Here is an 18,239-nt window from a genome sequence, read left to right on the forward strand (position 1 = left end):
AAGCGAGTCAGAGCCTAGAGCCAGCTGACGTGCGCACAGGTGAGTGGGGCCTGCAGGGTGGGGGGACATCGGGGGGGCAGGTACCACCCCTGCTCCCGGGACACGCACCTGGGGAGGGAGGCAGACGCCCCACATGTCCCCTGAACACCAGGCAGATGTGCAGACAAGAGCTGTGGGAGCAGAGAAGGGTTTGGAGCCCGCCCTAGGAGTCTGGCCTCTGACCTGTAAGTGGTGGGAGCCACCAAGGGGCTGACGGCAGGACAGGGGTGCACTAGGGCTGAGGGCGGATGGAGCTGCGCCCTGTGAGGAGGTGAGCAGTAGGCACGCCCATCAGACATTCCCTCAGCTGAGACTGATATCAGATCCCAGGCTGTCAGGCTCCTGGGAAAGCTCCAAGTTGGAGAAAAGAGTGGTTTTGGAGTCAGACAGACTGAGTTGAATCCCGGCTGTGACTTGGGGTGAGCTTCTCAAGTTGTGTTTAAAAGGAGGATAGCACGGTCTCTGTGAAAGGGGCGTGTGTGAGCTGGAGGCGCGAGCAGCGCCCACACACAGCAGGTCTCGGGAGGCGGGGGCTGCACGGCCACCATCGATGACCCTCCATCACTTAGTCCTGGGCTTCAGGGGCTGACTAGAGGTTCGTGTCTGCTCGGTTTTAACAGGACACAAGAGAAGGGCAGGAACGGGTCCCCAGCAAACGAACACACGGCGGGGGAGGGGGTCAGTGGTACAGTTCCTTTTCCACACCTCTCCACCCACCGTGTCGCCAGGGCATCGTCACCAAGGGCATATGGAGAAAAACGTGACTGGAGCCGCCTCCACTAGCACGTTATCCCCCAGGATGAGGGCTCTTGATGAATATAACGTCAGAGGAGGACTCGGATACCACGTCAGTGCTGGCTGTAACCTTGGCACGTTGCACAGGTCACACTGGACAGAACTGACTCGGGGCTCTCCCAGTGTGAAGGCTCAGCAGCCAAGCGGGCAAGGGGGGCAGAGGCTCCTCCCACCAGGTCCGAGCAGAGTCGGGAGGAGCAGAGGCCAAATGCAGCCTCGCTGGGCCCCGCCGTGTGTGCCTGGACCCGTAGCCCAGCAGTGGGCGTGGGGGCCTCACCCTGAGGGTCATGGTTTTCTGGTAAATTGTGGCTGTTAGGAAGAAATGGAGTGACAGACTAGAAGCCTTGGTGAGGGGGTTTCCTGGGAAATGATGTTCTTGCCTCCCCCGTCTTCTAAAATGGGGACTTCTCTGGTATACAAGTGGTAGGCAAATTTTTCAGTCCTAAGAAATAAGAATTGCAGAAGCAGAAAGAAGAAAAGGAAATAAGAGAAAGAAATCTGGGACAAATCCTCTCTGATCAGCAAGATGAGCCCAATGGCTCATTTTAAACTACATTCATAATTTCAGGGAAGAAAAAAATGAAACTTTCTTTGTTAAGTTTGAAGAAAAAGCAATAGCACAGCTGGCCCCAGCTGCTGCACTGAAACCTCCTCCTTCCTTCAGAAGGCTCTGTCCAAAGTGTGGCCACTGGGCTCGGACAGAGACACCTGCGGTCTCCCATCACAGGGGCCCCCGCAACCTGCCGACTGCCCGGAAGAGGATTGGCTAGGGGCTGGGGACAGTGTGACACTTGCCCAGAAAGAGGGGAGGGGAAAAAGCCCCAAATAATCCTATATAGTACGTCACACACTCAAAACACACCAGTGAAATCGGAGCACCTAAGTATGCACACTCATTTATAGCTGGAAAAACACATCCGTGAATAGACCTCCAAAGGCCACAATGCCTTCTGGAGAGGGGCAGGACCAGGTTCCCCCAAGATGCAACAAGAGGCCACGCTCCCTTCCCAGCAACTGCTACCATCCGCCCAACATGGACCTACCCCCACCCGGCACTCTGACTTCCAGCCCCCTTCCCGATGCCATGGAGACAGGTGGGCACGTGGACTCACAGCATTTCTGATCATTTCACAGATCAGGGATCAGAGGGTCAGAGAGATCGGGGCCTGCTGAGGTCACGCGGGCAGCAAGCGTGACTCCCAAGTCTTTGGGCCTTCCATTAGGTGTGCAATTTCCGAGAACACATCTGCCTCTTCCACAGCAGGGTCCGTCAAGGTTTTGAGGACCGTTATCTCGCCCTCCCTAAGTCTCCGGGTGGCCCTTCTACGAGCTCTTTGTGATCAGACCTATGGGCCAGGAAGTGGGTGTGGGTGCGAACAGTGCAGAGTTGGACCCACTTTTGCCTTCTCCCCAAACCCGCTCTTTCCTTGGCCTTCCCGCTCTCCGTTCCCATGCAGCCCTCCTCCTGGCCAGACCAAGCCAAGCACTAGAAGCCACAGCCTACTTCACCTCTCAAGTCGCAAAGCCCACTCTTGTACCTGCCATGGCCATGTCACTCTCTGCACACACGCATCTCCTTCCCGGCTTCTCTTTGCCTACGAGACAGACGGCAGGGTCCATGGCAGAGGTCCCTCTGCTCGCCCCTCAGGAGGCCTGCTGACTGAATGCCTGGTGGGTAGTGCTCAGTGAGCACATGTTCAGCACCCACCACAAGCTGAGAACCCCGATCATCCATTCAGTAGGCTTTCTGCCTTTGGTGGTTTAAAGACTTTATTAGTGTTCGGGGGTTTCTGATAAGATATGGTGGAGAACTCCCTCTCACTGTGACAGTTGTTTCCATCTAAACGACAATGTACGTTTAGAGAACTTGTGTATTGAAAAGGTGGTGAGGTGACCTGCAGAGGCTGGATATCCCGGGAAATGAGAGGCCTGGGAAGCCCTGGGCAGGAGAGAGGGAGGGGGTGGCAGTCACGCCTGTGCCCCAAAAGGGAAGAGAACAGGAAGATTTCCAAGGTGGGCCCTCACTGGCATTTAAGGCCCTGACCCTCATGTTTAGGAAAGAACGCCCTTTCCCTACCCCTTGTGTTTACACTCAGCCATCCCTCGGGGCTCTGCTTGGACAGCGTCTCCTGCAGGGAGCCTTCTCTGAGGCCCTCTCCCTCCTCCCCGGCCAGGGCCACGTCTCCACTCCCGGCAGTCCACGTGTGCGTCAGCTCTGCACTCCCATGTCCTGGGCACTGGGCAGGGCCCGGAGGGGCTCAGAGGCTGTGCTGGAGCAGGACGGGCGGCTGTTCCCCGAGGGAACTTTCCTGTGGACGGGGCCGGGGTGGGGGGGAGCGTGCCTAAGCCCCCTGCAGGCCTGGTATGCTGCTGCCTGCCACTCATCCTGCTGGTTGCTGGGGATGAAAGCCATGAATTTCCCGAAGAAGTCTGGGAGGCACCTCTAGGAACTGGGAAGATCTAAGCAGGGAGGAGTGTTTGTTTTTTTTTTTTAATTGTAATGATTTATTGAGGTGAAATCCACAAAATATATAATTAACCCTTTTAGAGTGAACAGTTCAGTGGCATCTGGTACATTCACAATGCTGAGCAACCACGACTTCTGTCTAGTTCCAGAACACTTCCCTCACTCCAAGTAACATCCTCTACCATTGAGCAGTTCCCCCACTTCCCCCAGGAGTGTTTTTTTACCTCTCCTTCCAACTGACCATCATGTCTTTGAAAAGAAAGATCTAGAAACATAACACTGGCTTTCTGGACAATGCTGGCCCAGCCTCCTGGATGTTGTGCTCCTGCCTGGCTAGTTATGACAGGGGATGGGGAAGGGTGGCTTTGGCCAGGGTGGCTGATGGGACTTGGAGGGCTGTAAATAAAAACTGAGGAGAAAAAGATAAAGACCCAGAAAAAAGTAACTTGTAAAACTTGGATACTAACAATAACAGCATTTTTTATATACATATGTATATACATTATATATAATATAAAAATAAACTTTTACATAAATAAATATCATATATAAATGTCTATTTTATATCATGTTTATAATATGCAATATATTTTATATCACATATGTATCTATTATATATGTACGTGTATGTATGTGTATGTATGTATATACACACTTGTGTATGCATATATGTACACACACTCATACACATATCCAGCATTTTCAAAAGGCTCTCTCTTCATTTCTGAGAGAGACTGAGGGAAGCAGCAGATAAAGAGAGTGCACGGCCACACCCCCTGTCTGGGGTTTCTGAGCCAGCCCTGAAGGAGGCTTCATTGGAGGCACTTCCTGTTCACCTGCAGGCCCTTCCCCGGCCCTCCTTTCCAGAGGTAAAGCCCTCCCCACTAGACCTTCTGGAGAACGTTAGGGAGTTGTTGGGGCCAAGGGCCAATCCACCACATGAACAATCAAGGTGTTTGGTTAAGGCACACCTCTGGTCCTCAGGTAGTCTCAAAGGCAATTTCTTCACAGAGAAACTTTGAGGAGGCTGAAGACAGAAGACAAGAAGCGATATCATTATGGGACCATGCCAACGGCAGCCCGTTTGGAGAGAAGAAAGGGAAGAGGCATTCCCGAGACTGAGAAGCAAGAGGCCGCAGGGAGGGTAGCCTTCAGGACTGTGCTGGCATTGCTCGGCCCTGCAGCCGATGCCCTCCTGACAGGGCTCAGTGGCTGAGGAGACAGTGAGGAGAACCACTCAGACCTAATCCGACCATGAGAAGGAGCGGTCTGGTGAAGGGAGAGAGATGGGAACTTTGGGATAAATTACCACTTTATCTCAGAGTTCATGACAGAAAGACAGGCACAGTCAGATGCTCCTTGTATCCTTCTAGAAAACAGATTTTAACAAACTCAGAGGAAAAGAAAGCGAGTTGGTAGGATCCTGTGGGCTGAAGCTCCCAAATTCGAGCTGGCCTAAGAGGAACAGGACGCTCTCATCCATGTGTAGAGTCCCTTAAAAGGGGAGCCCGAGTCCCCAGGAGCCAGTGAGAGTTTGCTAAGCAGATGATATGCTGGCCAAATTTCATTTATTCTAAAAATCTAGTATATCAAAGATTATGGTAGACTGAAAGAATGCGGATTTTAGCAAAGCATTTGACAAAATTTCTCATGTTACCCACATGGACAAGATGGATAAATATGGCTGGACAGTGTTAAGTGTAGGAAAATCCATAACTGGTTGGACTAGACGCTCGAGAAGCTGATTAACAGATTGATGCTGACCTCGAGCGACCTCTCTGGACGGTGCCCAGGGCGTTATCAATTACTTCAATGAAGACATGGATAAGTAGGCTTATCTAATACATGGCTGATGGGGAGTCTGGGAGGACAGTCTATAAACTGGATAACAGAAAGCAATCCAATAAAGAGCTCAAAAAGTTGGGATTGTGGGCTAAATTTAATGGATGGAATTTACTAACGGTCAGTGTTAAGTTACACACTTTAGGTCCGAAAAACCAGCTGTATTAGGAATCAAAGAGATGTGGAATAACAAGATATGAAAAAAGATTTGTTTGTAGTTGAATAAGTCAATAACGTGATGTGACTATTTAAGGGGGTAGGGGGACGCTGTTTTAAGTTACAGTGCTACAGTCCTGGCGCCATCTTGGTCTGCTCCGAGCTTGAGTGGATCTCAGTGCTGGAGGGCATTGTCAGAGAGTCATCCTGGGTAGCCCACAAGGAGGCCCAGGATGGTGAGGGACCGGAAGCCATCAGGCCTGATGCTCCAGGAAGGCACACTCCTGTCCATTTTTGTTCATTGTTGCCCCTGCCCCACACGCCCGAGCCCAGTGCTGTGCCCAGCACATGGGAAATGCAGCAAGATGGGGCTCTGGTCCAGATAAAAGACTTGAAGGTGAACATGATCGAATATCTCCACCTATTCTCAGAGCTGTCACAGGAAGACGTGTGAGAGAGATGGGGCACAGTTCAAGGGGAGACCCTGCCCTCCTCTGGGAAGATGCAGCCCGCTCCAATGTAAGGGTGGACCAGCACAGCTGGCTGACAGGGTCCAGGCAGAGGCCACTTGTCAGGGAGTTACGGAGGGATTTTGTGTGTTGGATAGAAAGCTGATCTGTGGGACCACTAAATCCCCTTCTAATTCCATAACATCCATTTCTATTCTCCTTACCTGGGCAGCCTTTCCATATTTTAAAATATCTAGAGGTTTGCCAAACATAATTCTTAAAATCAATGGCACACATTTTTCACGTGTTCAGAAGAGTGTTCATCAACCCTCTGCATCCTGGCTTCTCGTGGGGGAGCACATTTCCTGCCTTCCTTTTCCCAGCTGAAGCCAGCACTTTGTCTTCACTACACTTAGCGCCCAGAGACTGCGATACTCGCTCTGGCTCACTCTGTGGCCGAGTCCCACTCAGTGACACACGGCAGAGGAGGTGGAGCCAGAAGAGAGGTCCCAGCTCTCACGCAGCCACTGTTCAGGGGGTACATCTTCGTCCCCCAACCTGCCCTCTCAGTCAGCCTGGGTTGGTACAGGGGTTCTCACAGGGACACTGCCTGACCAAACTGTGGTCACAACCCAGAAGAAGGGACAGCACCTGACCTCTCCTCATTGGCGCCAAAGGTGGCATTCTCGGGGCACACAGCAGTCCCCTTGGCTCCCACTGTGACATAACAAAGGCTCCTCCAAGCCTTGGAGGTGACAGAACTTTTCCCCTGGCCCAGTCCTGCAGAAGAGGGAGAAGGAAAGGAAACCCACGTCTCCCGACCACATTCTAGGCAGTGAACATGCACCAAATAACAACCCTCAACATGACCACTTGCAAGTTACATTTAAGGAAACTGAGGCCTAGGGGAGTTACGTAGCTTGATGGAGCCAGGATTCCAGCCCAGAGCCCGGCTCGTGGTGGCGCTGCAGTGGGTGTGGCGGGGAGGGATGGGTCTGGGAGGTCAAGGGACTGGGCATTGACTCCAACTCAGCAGGTGGCTGCCTCACCTCTCTGAGCCTTAGTTACTCCGTCTGTAAAATGGGGATGCTACGATGGCTCTCCCTGGAGGCTGCTGTGAGGCTGAAAGGGAAGGCAGCCAGCCAGAGAGTTCAGTATTTGGCCAGCAGTAAGGAGCGCTCGGCAAATGCCAGTTTCCGCTCTGACCAAAAGACGTGTGCCAGGTAGGTTTCCCTTCATTACCAGCACACTGTTTTCTTCTTCTCCCTTTTTTTATTAAATTTTATTTTTGGTGGCAGTTTTAACAAAACGCTGATCCACAGCATCGTGCAACACACAGCAGATGAAAGCAAGGATGTGCCGCAGGCTCCGTAGCGCAATTAGCATTCTCCTAAACAAACGAGCTTCAACAGAGCTGTAATTAAGCAGGCCTGTAATTAAGTATATGCCCTTTATCATAACGATCATGCTTAAAAATGGCATGATGCATGGAACTCTGTTATTAATGCTGTAATCCCAAACTGAAGTGCGAGTACATAGAAATCAGCGTGTCAGGCCTGTCACCGGAGTGTTTGTAAAATACATTAAAGAAAAAAACCAGGAAACAATGAGCTCATTCAACTGTTCTTTTTACAATCAGGCACTACAAGTCAAGAGGATTGTGAATGCTTACAGAATGTGCAAGGTTTAAACAAATAAAGTTCTGATCTGCTGCTGTATTCACACCACCCCCTGTTTTAAAGAAGGAAAAGGGGGGCGATTTTTTTTTCCAACTGACCCGAATACCTGCCTTTGCTATTCTTGGGGAAGTAGTCCAATTTGCACGCTGTATTTGTTTGGACATAAAATTGGATTTCTGCTTGCACAGATAGCTCTGCCATGAATCTGTAGGAACTCTGCCTGGCAGCAGGATAGGGTTATAGCTCCTGTGTCTTGCCTTCGTATGGGAACTATAATTTTCCTTGCCATGGCAATCCCTCAGAGCCATCTCTTGACTCTCCCCTCCAAACACATACCCTTGGACTTCTGCAGGCTCAACATAAACCCACTGCTGACCAATTCCCAAGGGCTCTGGACCTAGGGTCGTCCCATCACCCTGGAACACCCACAGTTGCTCGGGGCTGCCAACCCCTTCCCTCACTGACATCCCAACCAGGAAATACTCCAATCAACACATGTATTAATTTCAACATGCTTGATAAAGAGTCATAAAATCCTGTGGTAAAAAATATAAAGACTCCATTAGCAGCATCTCAATTGTTATCTGCTTACAGTTGTCAAGTGGTGTTAAGTGACCTCGAGTCACAGTACCTCAGAAGGACTCGTGGGATGATGGTGAACAACATGGCTTATTGGCAGGTAGTCATTTCCAGAGTGAAATTAAATGCAGTCGGAATGGTGGGAGGTCTTTAATTCTGTGTGCCTGCTTGGGGCTTGGAGCTGTAAATAATCAGCAACCCGGCCCTTTCTTCCCCCCTTTCCCGCGGCGTTTCAGAAGTCCTTTACAATTTGTGATGGGAAAAGCGCCAGCAGCTCCAGATCTCAAGGCCATTTCTCAAACTCATTTGCAAATCAAACGCCCAGCCCGTTCTGCTTTCTTGGTGATTTCACTTTGGGGATACCGCTTGGAAGATATCTATAGACGCCTCCAGAGCTGTCTGCTCGGTGACATTCCAATTGAGTTTACACAAGGCCAACAACTTCCTTCTAGATCCCCAAAGTAATTTGTTTTGCCATGTTCTTCATAAGCCAAAAGGAGTGATTTATCAGCCCCAGCGAGAGCCGCCGGAGTCCCACGCATGAGAGGCGGCTCCGTGGGAAGAAGGAGCGGACGCTGAAGCCAGACGCGCGTGAGCACCAGCCAGGCGCAGCCGCATGCTGGCCGCGGGGCTTTGGGCAAGTCACTCAGCCTCCAAGTCAGACTTGCATCTGTCAAAGAAGGATAATCATGCCCACGCGGCAGCACTGCTGAGGGGATGACTCGGCAAACGAGAAAGAGCCGAGCACAGCCCGCGCCGTAGCAGGTACTCAACTGGCAGCAGCCATGGTTTACAGACTAAGCACGACGCTCCTTCAGAAGGCTGACTTCAGGCCGGGTCCTCCGCCCCACCTCTGACTCAAGACAAGCATTTAATCTCTCTGTGCTTCTCTTTCCTAAACTGTAGAAGGAAGGAAATAATAATACCTGGATTGCTGTGAAGTTTAGATGAGATAAAAACATAACGCTCCAGGTACAAACTGCTCTGTAACTGTCACCATCACCATCACCATCATCATCATCATCATCACCACCACCACCATCATCATCACTCCACCATCATCATCACTACACTAGAGGAAAATGCTCTTCCAAGGCAGCAGACCTTTTTCTTTTTCTACCTGCTTTTACATAAAAACATAAGTTCGGCCACATTAAATTACGTAAGCCATGGGCTGTAAGTCCCCATCCAAAGACTCTTGGAGGTGCGGAAGCAATGCCTGCCCAGGAGGACTCAATGGGTCCCCCGGAACATGGCTCTCCCCTGTGTCTGCCATCTCTGGTGTTACAGGTCAGGCTCAACTGTAGGCACAAGGCCCAAACTTGACCCAGGCTGCTTAATGTCCCCTGGAAAAGAGCCCGAGAAGCAAAGTGAAGAAAACTGCCCTCGGGAGTCTGGAGGTTAGTTGGCCAGGTCACCCGGAAATGCCACACTCTTCAAATAAAGGTGCCTTCACACCACAAACGAATATTCTCTAAGGTTCTATTTGGCAGGAGCAATTAGGAAGCTCCCCTGCCCCCACACACTCATTTCTCTGCCCCCATCTCTACACAGAACACGTGCCAGTAACCGTCACCCTGGCCACATGGCCCACTTCACCGTTCCACATCCCAGTATCCTGGGAGGAATCTGAGGGGTCTCCGGCCCTCAGACCCCTCCTTTCAGAGCAGCCCTCCAGGACCCTAGGGGGCTTTGCAGCAGGATAGTGCACCTGCAGGGTCAGGGCAGGTGTCTGCGAGCTGTGGGAGCTGGGAGGGCAGGAGTCCACAGAGAGGCTGAGCTGTGCAGCTGCCCCATGCTCCAAACACACAACGAGAACATTCTCACCCCACTACAGAAATGCTTTCTTAAGCTTCATAAGTATTTAATGGCTTGAGGCAGAGACCAACTGCATTTTTCTCAAACTAAAGAAAAAATCCAACTAAGTGACACTTTTCCATGTGGGTGAAAAGGTGCCTAGATCGCTAAGGGGCTCTTGGGTAAGTCACCATGTGTGCACACCCACTGTCCACAGGCAACACACACACAAACTCCTTGGTGAGCTCGAGACTAACACCAGGGTCTTTGTAAATGCAGAATAACATGCAGAGACGAGGGTCCAATCAGCCACGTTGCCCCTAGGAGTGACGACATTCCTCCGGAAGGCAGGCATGGTCTAAAATACATATAAGCAGTTTAATTCACAGCCACTGTCGTGTTACTGAAGGCAAAGGCTCGACACAGGACAGGCCGGGATGTAACTGCTGAGCCGCCTGCTCTGCTGGCTGAGCATCAGATACAGCAACCTGCTGGCAGGGCTCGGAGCCCCGTGGGCAGGAGCATGCACTTTCTGTTCCAGGGCTCTTTTTCACCTTCTCAAAACCAACTCCTTTATATTTTTAAGTTGTATTTTTCTTTTATAAAGATTATTTATTTATTTATTTATTTTCCCCCCAAAGCCCCAGTAGATAGTTGTATGTCATAGTTGCAGATCCTTCTAGTTGCTGTATGCGGGACGTGGCCTCAGCATGGCCGGAGAAGCAGTGCATCAGTGCGCACCCGGGATCCGAACCCGGGCGGCCAGCAGCAGAGTGTGCGCACCTAACTGCCAAGCCACAGGGCCGGCCCAAGTTGTATTTTTCTTGACCCGTCAATAAATGAATATATTTTCTAAAGAAACAATTCCAACAGTACAGCTAAGTTAAAGCACCCCTTGAACCCAGAGCCCAATCCCAGAGCTCTCCACAGGGCCAGCCCTGGACGTGGTCTGTGCACAGTCCTCGGGGTCCTCCCAGCCCGTTTCCCATGCACTCACATATGTGTTTGTGTGTATACAGAAGAAATACAGAATTTTGTTTTGTATGTGTTTGTGTTTTTAATAAAAATAGCATCACAGCATAATCAGCTGTTCTGCAATCTGCTTTTTTTCATCTGTCAGCGAGTGTCCATGGCAGCTATAGATGTATCTCAGTCTTTTTAACAGTTGCAAAGAAGTAAGGGTGTGGAAGGACAACAGGGGCCAGCTCATAAGGAGCCTTGACTGCCATTTTAAGTGGCCTGGATGTCCCCATGAGGTCCCTAGGGAGCCACTGAAAGCTTTTTGAGCTGGAGACGTGGTCATATTTATAATTTAGGAATGTCTCCCTGGCTGTGGAAAGAAAAACCGATTAGAGGGAGTGAGGCTGGAGGCAGGATCACCAGGGAGGAGGTTCTGACAGCAAATCGGGCAAGAGATGCTGGTGGCCTGGACAAGAACTGTGACAGTAAGAGGAGAGGACAGGGGACAGATCGAGGGATGTTTAGGTGGCAGAATCAAGAGACCTGGCGACTGGCGGTGAAAGGGCAAGGGAAGAGGAGGAGGAGTCAGGGGTGACTCTGAGATTTTGGCTTAAACAGTTGGAGAATGGATGCCAGGTACTGACAGGGGGGTCGGGGGGCTGGTGGAGAAGTGCAGGTGTAAGCTAGTGGGTTCCATTTTGGATGTGCTGAGTTTGAGGGGCCTGTGAGACATCCAAGGGAAGCTGGGCAATACTGGTGAGAACATCATGACGGAAGGAAAGACTGGTTGGTGAGGACTGCCTGGAGGGCAATTCAGAAGTGAGGCCTGCGGGCTAGTCTGGGAGTTACCAGCACGGTGATAATTGAGGCCAAGAGAGAAGCTGAGATATTCTGGGAAGAAAACAGTGAGAAGAGAGCCAGGCCCAAGACAGAACACTGACGGATGCTAACACTGAATGCTCAGGTTGAGGAAGAGAAGTTGGCAAAACAATGGGAGGAAGATTAGAATGTACTCTGTGATATTGGATCAAAAATTGGAGGTATCAGTATAAACTTGGTTTTAATAAGTAGATATAGATAGATATGTATATGCATATACACATGTGTGTATATACATATATACATTTATATGTATATGTACTCAAACATACACACATGTACATATATTTATCTGCTGTGGGCCTAGAAGCAATGAGGACACCTCATGCCCAGATTTTGGTGTCTAGTGTTCTCTTCTGAAAGAAAAAGGCTCTTTGGAGAAATGGCTGATTGAGGGCTGGGCAGGGAAGGAACAAGCCTGGGACATCTTGTTGCACAAGAAAGTAAAGACGTTCTCAAAGAACCACAGGAACGTAGCAAAGGGACACACGAGCCAGCTTGAAGGGGCTCCCACTGGCTAAATATGGAACAATTTGAGCATCAAAATAATTAATAATAATGAACAAGAATCCAGTAGTCCACACCAATATACATAAACAGGGGATAAGGGAAAGCTCTTCTTTAACATAAAATGCCAACTAAGAAAACTAAAGGAATGATGGAATTATGAAAACCAAGAGACGCTAAAATTAGTAGGTGAAAATTTGATGAGGAATAAGCTATTTACATAGTCCTAAAGTATTTCCCACAAATTACATATTAATTACGAAAGGAAAAATAGTAACATTACAGTGAAGAAACCTGACAAACAGCACCTTAACCAGGTGACCCCAGCTAACTTCACCAATTGTGGGGTCATGCCAACATCATGAACCTCCTGAGATGATGCATTGAGAAGGATACAATATCTGTTGAACAAATAACAGTGAAAAGAGAGCTGGCCTTGGAGTCAGGAGGCCCATGTGCAGCTCAATCAAGGCTCAGCATCCTCATCTGGGAGAGAATGGGTTGGGCTCGATCAGCGACTCAGTAAGTGTTTATCTGGTGACTTTAAAAGAAATTACTGCTGCCTGTTGTTCCTCCACAAGACGTTCCGATTTACTTGGTCTGAGGGGTGGGCCCCGGGAGTCAGTAGTTGTTCAAAGCCCCCAGGTGATTCTAATATTAGTGCAACTAGGTTTGAGTAGCCCTGGGCTAGATGGCGTCTAAAATCCACCCCCCCTCCCCCAGCTCTGACATTCTTCAGTCTCACAGATGATAAGAATCACCATAAGTGTTAAATAGGTATTGGTGATTTGAGACCCTGGATTTAAACCCCAGAGGATGCAATTTACAAAATCCACCAAGGTTGACCCCTCGTAGATAACAGCTGATTTCTCTAACCCGCATCCAGATTCTACTTAAAAAGGCTGCTGAAAAGCAACAATCACAAAGGGTAATTGTAGGTTCAGGTCAGATGCCTCCCCTTCCTCCCTGGAAGCAAAGGGCAAAGAGAGAAGGTGTCCCAGATCTATGGGTGTCTAAAGCCAATCCTGATCCACCACTCTGGAAGGCCCTGCACCACGGAGTGCCTGTCCAGGGGAAGAGGAGCATGTCGGGCACTTACACACATTCCGTTTAAACCTCCTTATAGTCTTGTGAGGTGTCGCCATCCCCACTCTGCCAAAGGGGCCTGAAGCCCAGAAGGGAAGGGACTTGTCAGGGCCACAAAGCTGGTAAACAGCAGAGCTGGGGCAGAAAGGGAGATCTTCCAAGCCCATTGCCTTCCCACCATACAAAGGATGAGGTAGGAACACCCTCCCACATGACATGAAGAAGTCATCTAGAGGGGGAAGCAGAAAAGTGCAATCAAGAAGAGAAAGTGAATGGAAGGTGTGCGGAGCTGGAAGAGGTTGAGGAGCATCTTCTGGGCACTCTCCCAGGGAGACACTGCTCATGGCCAAGACAAATACACCACCTCAGAGATCTCTGGTGTTTGCTTCCAAATGCAGATCTCCTCGTGCCATTCCTTTACTTAAAAACGTCAACTGTTTCCTAAAGTTTACAGGGTGACGTCCAAATGCCTTAGTCCAGTCCTCACAGGGTGATCCCAACCTAGCTTTGTGGCCTGGTTGCCCCTGCAACCTGCTCCCTACAACTTAAGATCTAGCTCCCCCAACCTACTCACCATTTCCTGACTGAGTCAGGCCTTCTGTACGCGACATGCCCTTCTCCTGGCTGTGGGTTCAACCTGGAGAGTCCATTCCTGCCCATGAACCCCCCAAACCGGATGAAATGTTACCCCCTTGGGGGCCTCCCAAGCTATGGCTCATTGGAGCCAGCGGTCTGTTCTCTCGGTGCTACGGTGCTCTGATCACCCGTCCCAATATCCTTCCCCAGATTACAAGCTCCATGCTAGCCCAGAGCCAGCAAGGACGAGGCAATGGACAGGTGAATGAATGCAGGCCACTCTCCAGCATGGGAATCCTTCAGGACTCTGTGAAGAAGGGACTTCCCAACTCCTTTTACTCTGAGTCCATGATCAATGAGTAAGCTTTTAATTACCCATTTGCCCAAGCACTTTAACAACAGGATAGTGGGCTTGCATATCACACAAACTGGGAAGGTAGAACCTCGATATAAATTTAGGATTTGAGAAGAGACTGCCCATAGGCTAAAGAAAAATTGTGACAAGAAGTCACAATCTGATACCACAGCACAGAGATCTCCTGACCTTGATTAGTGGGATCAAGTTCCCCAGGACCCGGGCCCCCCCAAGTGAATGAGAGACTTTAGGGTGAGAGCTTCGGAGTGAAGGCCCCAGCCCTGGGGCAGGGGTGAGCCCTGGAGGGGCAGCCCTGTGGGGGACGCTGCTTGAGAGTGCCCCAGCTCCATCCCCCACAAGCCGCCAGGTGATTCCACAAGACCAGTCACAGGGATCGAGAGGTACGGGCCAAATAAAGAAAGTCCGACGGCATTCTACATCCAATCTATTATGTTCATGTAATGGCACACTGCTTGTGTGCATTTGAACCAGATCATGACTGAACAACAAAACTTAATTTGAAGAGAAAAAAGGCATTTCTGTGTCTTGTATTTCCTCACTTTACATAAAGCTCAAATGCTGGATTCCCAGTTCAAAACCCAAGGCCTGGCTGTCCTCCCCCTCGCAGTCTGGCAGAGGTGGGTTGGCTCTGACAGTCCCCACAGACGGGCGTGGAAGAACAGGAGGCTGCAGAAATAACGCCCGTAGTTGGGATGCGGCACAGGCGCACCCGCACCGGACATACAGAGATGTGTTTCCAATCAGCAGAATGTTCAAGAAACTTTCCCCTGAGAAATGGCTTCTCTTGAAAGCAGTATGTCACCTTCCCCCAAACTCAGCTCCAACGGACAAGCTCTCTGGACCACAGTGATGTGAGGAAGAAGGAGCAGCCTGAGACAGAACTGATGCCTGCATGGACACCCCCTTTGACTCGGAAATACTAGGGAGCACTCCCTTCTATCCAGTTGCTGTGTCTATGCAGTCAGCACCCTAAATTACCCAGATTGCAGATTTAACAGTAACCTTTAAAGGGCATGTCACAAAAATGTATTCTCTAAATATTGGTTGTTAGTTCGCTTTGTAAGTCTATCACGGAAAACAGGAGTGAGGTGGCCCCCCATCCCCGACTACGCCTGTCATGGACATCTCCTGCCACCTGACAGTAATTCTCACGGAACTCAGCAGTCCCACGAACGAACAATTCAACCAGCCACTAACCGCAGTCACAGCTCAACCTTAAGATTTAATAATAGAGCCTGCGAATAGCACTCTAATTTCTGGAGCTGAGGAACTTTCAGAGGCAACATGAGTTGAAGGAATGAGTGTAGAGATGACAAAGAATTTTAACCCAAGGTTCTTTGAACTATCCAGGATAATGAGCACTTGTTCCTTTCTACAATGGGCATAGAAAAGAGAAATCTAAATAATAATTGCTGTAATTATCTTGAAAAATATGCAAAGATTAATGGTGATTATGAAAATCTGTATAATTGTTCTCTGAAATCATCACTGATCAAGTGGTATCTTGAAATGGCCGCGGCCGGAGAACTTTGAACATGGAGCTCCATGTGGGCGTGGAAATGTGACACTTTGGCTTTCTCCCTGGAAAATATTACCCTGTGTTTACGAAATTGTTTTTCATCATTTTCAATACCCTGGCCTGCATTTTAACTCTTCATACCAGTGCCCTGAAAAGGTTCCAAGACACCCTTAATGGGATGCGTATGTCATTGTGGTTCAAAGCCCCGAGCTCAACTTGTTATTTATTCAAATAATTAATTACTCTTGTATCCATCGAGCAGTTTGTCATGACACATTAATGACTTGATAGACTTCTATGAACTGGTGAACACAGAACAGCAGAGCGTTTTTATCGTCATTTAATTTTAAAACGATCCTGTGTGAAATTATCTAGTCGTGAGTGATGGGAGCATAAAGAACAGACTCAGCAAAGCCCCTTTTGGATCATTGCTTTATTAATGGTAACGTCAGGGAAATGAAAAATGCTAACATTGTCATATTCCGCTGCTAGGTGGAGATGAATGGTTGGGGAGTGGGCGAGGGCTCCGAGCGCTCACTGCCAAGAGCTCGAAGCCCCTCCTGGCGCCAGGCCGGGCGGGGCCCCAAGCCTTGCACACCCACGGGCTCCGAGAAACCACCTCCATGCCCAGGCTCCCTTCTCAGTTTACGGTTCTCGACGCCTATTACTTCGTGTGTGTGGTCTTTTTTTAACTTGAATTTTCCACTGGTGATATAAAGCACCCTCATGAAAACATTTCGCTTTATTGCTTTGAACATTAAACGTTATTAATCCAATAGAAAAACGTTAAAGATATTGCCATCACCTTTAAATGTGAAATGATATTAGGCCCTAAAAAACGCTGGGTTAGTAGAAAAGATGTTCCCTTAGTTTCTTTCAAGTCTGGAGATAACTGTGCTGGGTTGATGATAAAATAATATTTCTACATGGCTCACAGCACAACATCTGCTTAAAAGAGACTTCCTGTTCAGCTATTCTTTTTTTTTTTTTTTTTTATATAGTGAAAATTGTTTCTCAATTGTTTTAATTACAAACTTGGGAATCTATGCAAACTATTCCCCAGCAGCGTGATTCAAAGACAATAGATGACAATCCTTGAAGAGCCACAGCGCCAGCCTGCGGGCAGGAATCGTGGGGGTGCTCTGACGGCCACGTGCGCAAGCCCACCGGGGACAACAAAGGAAAAGGCAGCAAGGCATTGTTCCCACCCTCCTCGGAAAGAGAAGAAAGGGTGCATTTCTCTTCCCTGACAAGCGTCCTGTTTCTATTTTCTGGATCCCAGTGAATAGCAGTACCACCCACTTGGATGTCCAATCCAGGGGCCCGGAGCAATAGGGACTTGTCCCCCTCCCTCACACCGGTCACCAGTCCTTTAAATCCGAAAGAGAGTGGTGGTGGTGGCAGCTCACACTTCACTGAACTCCTGCTCTGTGCCAGGCCGTGGTCTGGGTGCTCTGTTATTGACTGATTTCTCATGACAATCCCACGAGGTAGGTATGTACGTACGTACGTATGTATCATCATCACCATCATCCCCATTGTACAGAGGACACTCAGGCAAAGAGCAGTTAAGCAACCTGCCCAGGAGCACACAGCTGACAAGACGCAGAAGCAGAACTGAACCCAGGGAGCCTGACTCTTTCCTATGACACGACAGTGCCTCTTAATTCTATCCAGAGATCTCTCCAGAACCTGGCCCTCCTCCCCACCTCCACGGCCCTGGACCCTGGTGTGTGTGTGTGGCGGGGTGCCCACCCCTCTGGCCCTGACAGGAGCTGCTTGGCTACTCCTGGTTCCACATCCCTCTGACCCCCTCTCCTACAGAAGGGGATTCAGAAGGAAAGGGGCACAAGCAGCTGCTTCCACAGTCGATGGAAAGTGAGCACAAGCAAAGCATTTGGGCACAAGTGAACACACATCTGATGTAAGTGAAAACACATCTGATGTGAGTGAAATGGGAGTGTTAGAATTCCGAGGATAAACAAATGGAAGGAGCCAGGAAGGTCCAAGCTGGAAGTCTGGTGGCTTCTGTGGAACGCCTTCCTTTTCCAGATGGAGACACTTGGGCCCGTGTGCGCATGACTTCCACAGGGACATTTCCAGCAAGGTCGGAGCTCAAGCCCAGGTTGCCCACAGGCCCCAGGCCGCCTCTGCCCAGGGCCCAGCCCATTACGCAGTGAGTGCTGGTCTCTGCACGGCGAGCAGAGCCTCATTTCGCCCATCAGGGAGGTCTGAGCAGAGCCATGGCAGGCAGACGCAGCTAGATGGAATTCTGCCAAGTTTGGAGGCTATGGGGTGTATCGCAGATTCACTTGGGAGAGAGCTAGCAGGCCCCTCAGAGAGACAGGCAGGCCTCCTCCAGAGCAGCTAAGACTGAGGTACATGGGACTACAGATGCCACAGGCAGGGAGAAAAATAGTGGTTTCACATGGGAGCCCCAAATGGAAAGTCCATGCAGATAACCCAAATCACAGGGACGCTGCTTCTCAACCAGGGCAATTCCATGCATGAAGCCAGCCCACCGAAAATAAGC

General features: G+C 49.7%; 1 protein-coding gene across 3 annotated transcripts in view; it reads right to left on the reverse strand.

The window, feature by feature from the left end:
- Window positions 1-18,239, reverse strand: part of MVB12B (multivesicular body subunit 12B) — a 184,428-nt gene that overhangs the window by 24,603 nt on the left and 141,586 nt on the right. The gene's annotated exons all lie outside the window — the stretch shown is intronic.

The sequence above is a fragment of the Ceratotherium simum genome, chromosome 29 (genome assembly GCF_057802395.1).
Source record: "Ceratotherium simum simum isolate JZ-2026a chromosome 29, ASM5780239v1, whole genome shotgun sequence".
In the NCBI taxonomy this organism is placed as follows: domain Eukaryota; kingdom Metazoa; phylum Chordata; class Mammalia; order Perissodactyla; family Rhinocerotidae; genus Ceratotherium; species Ceratotherium simum.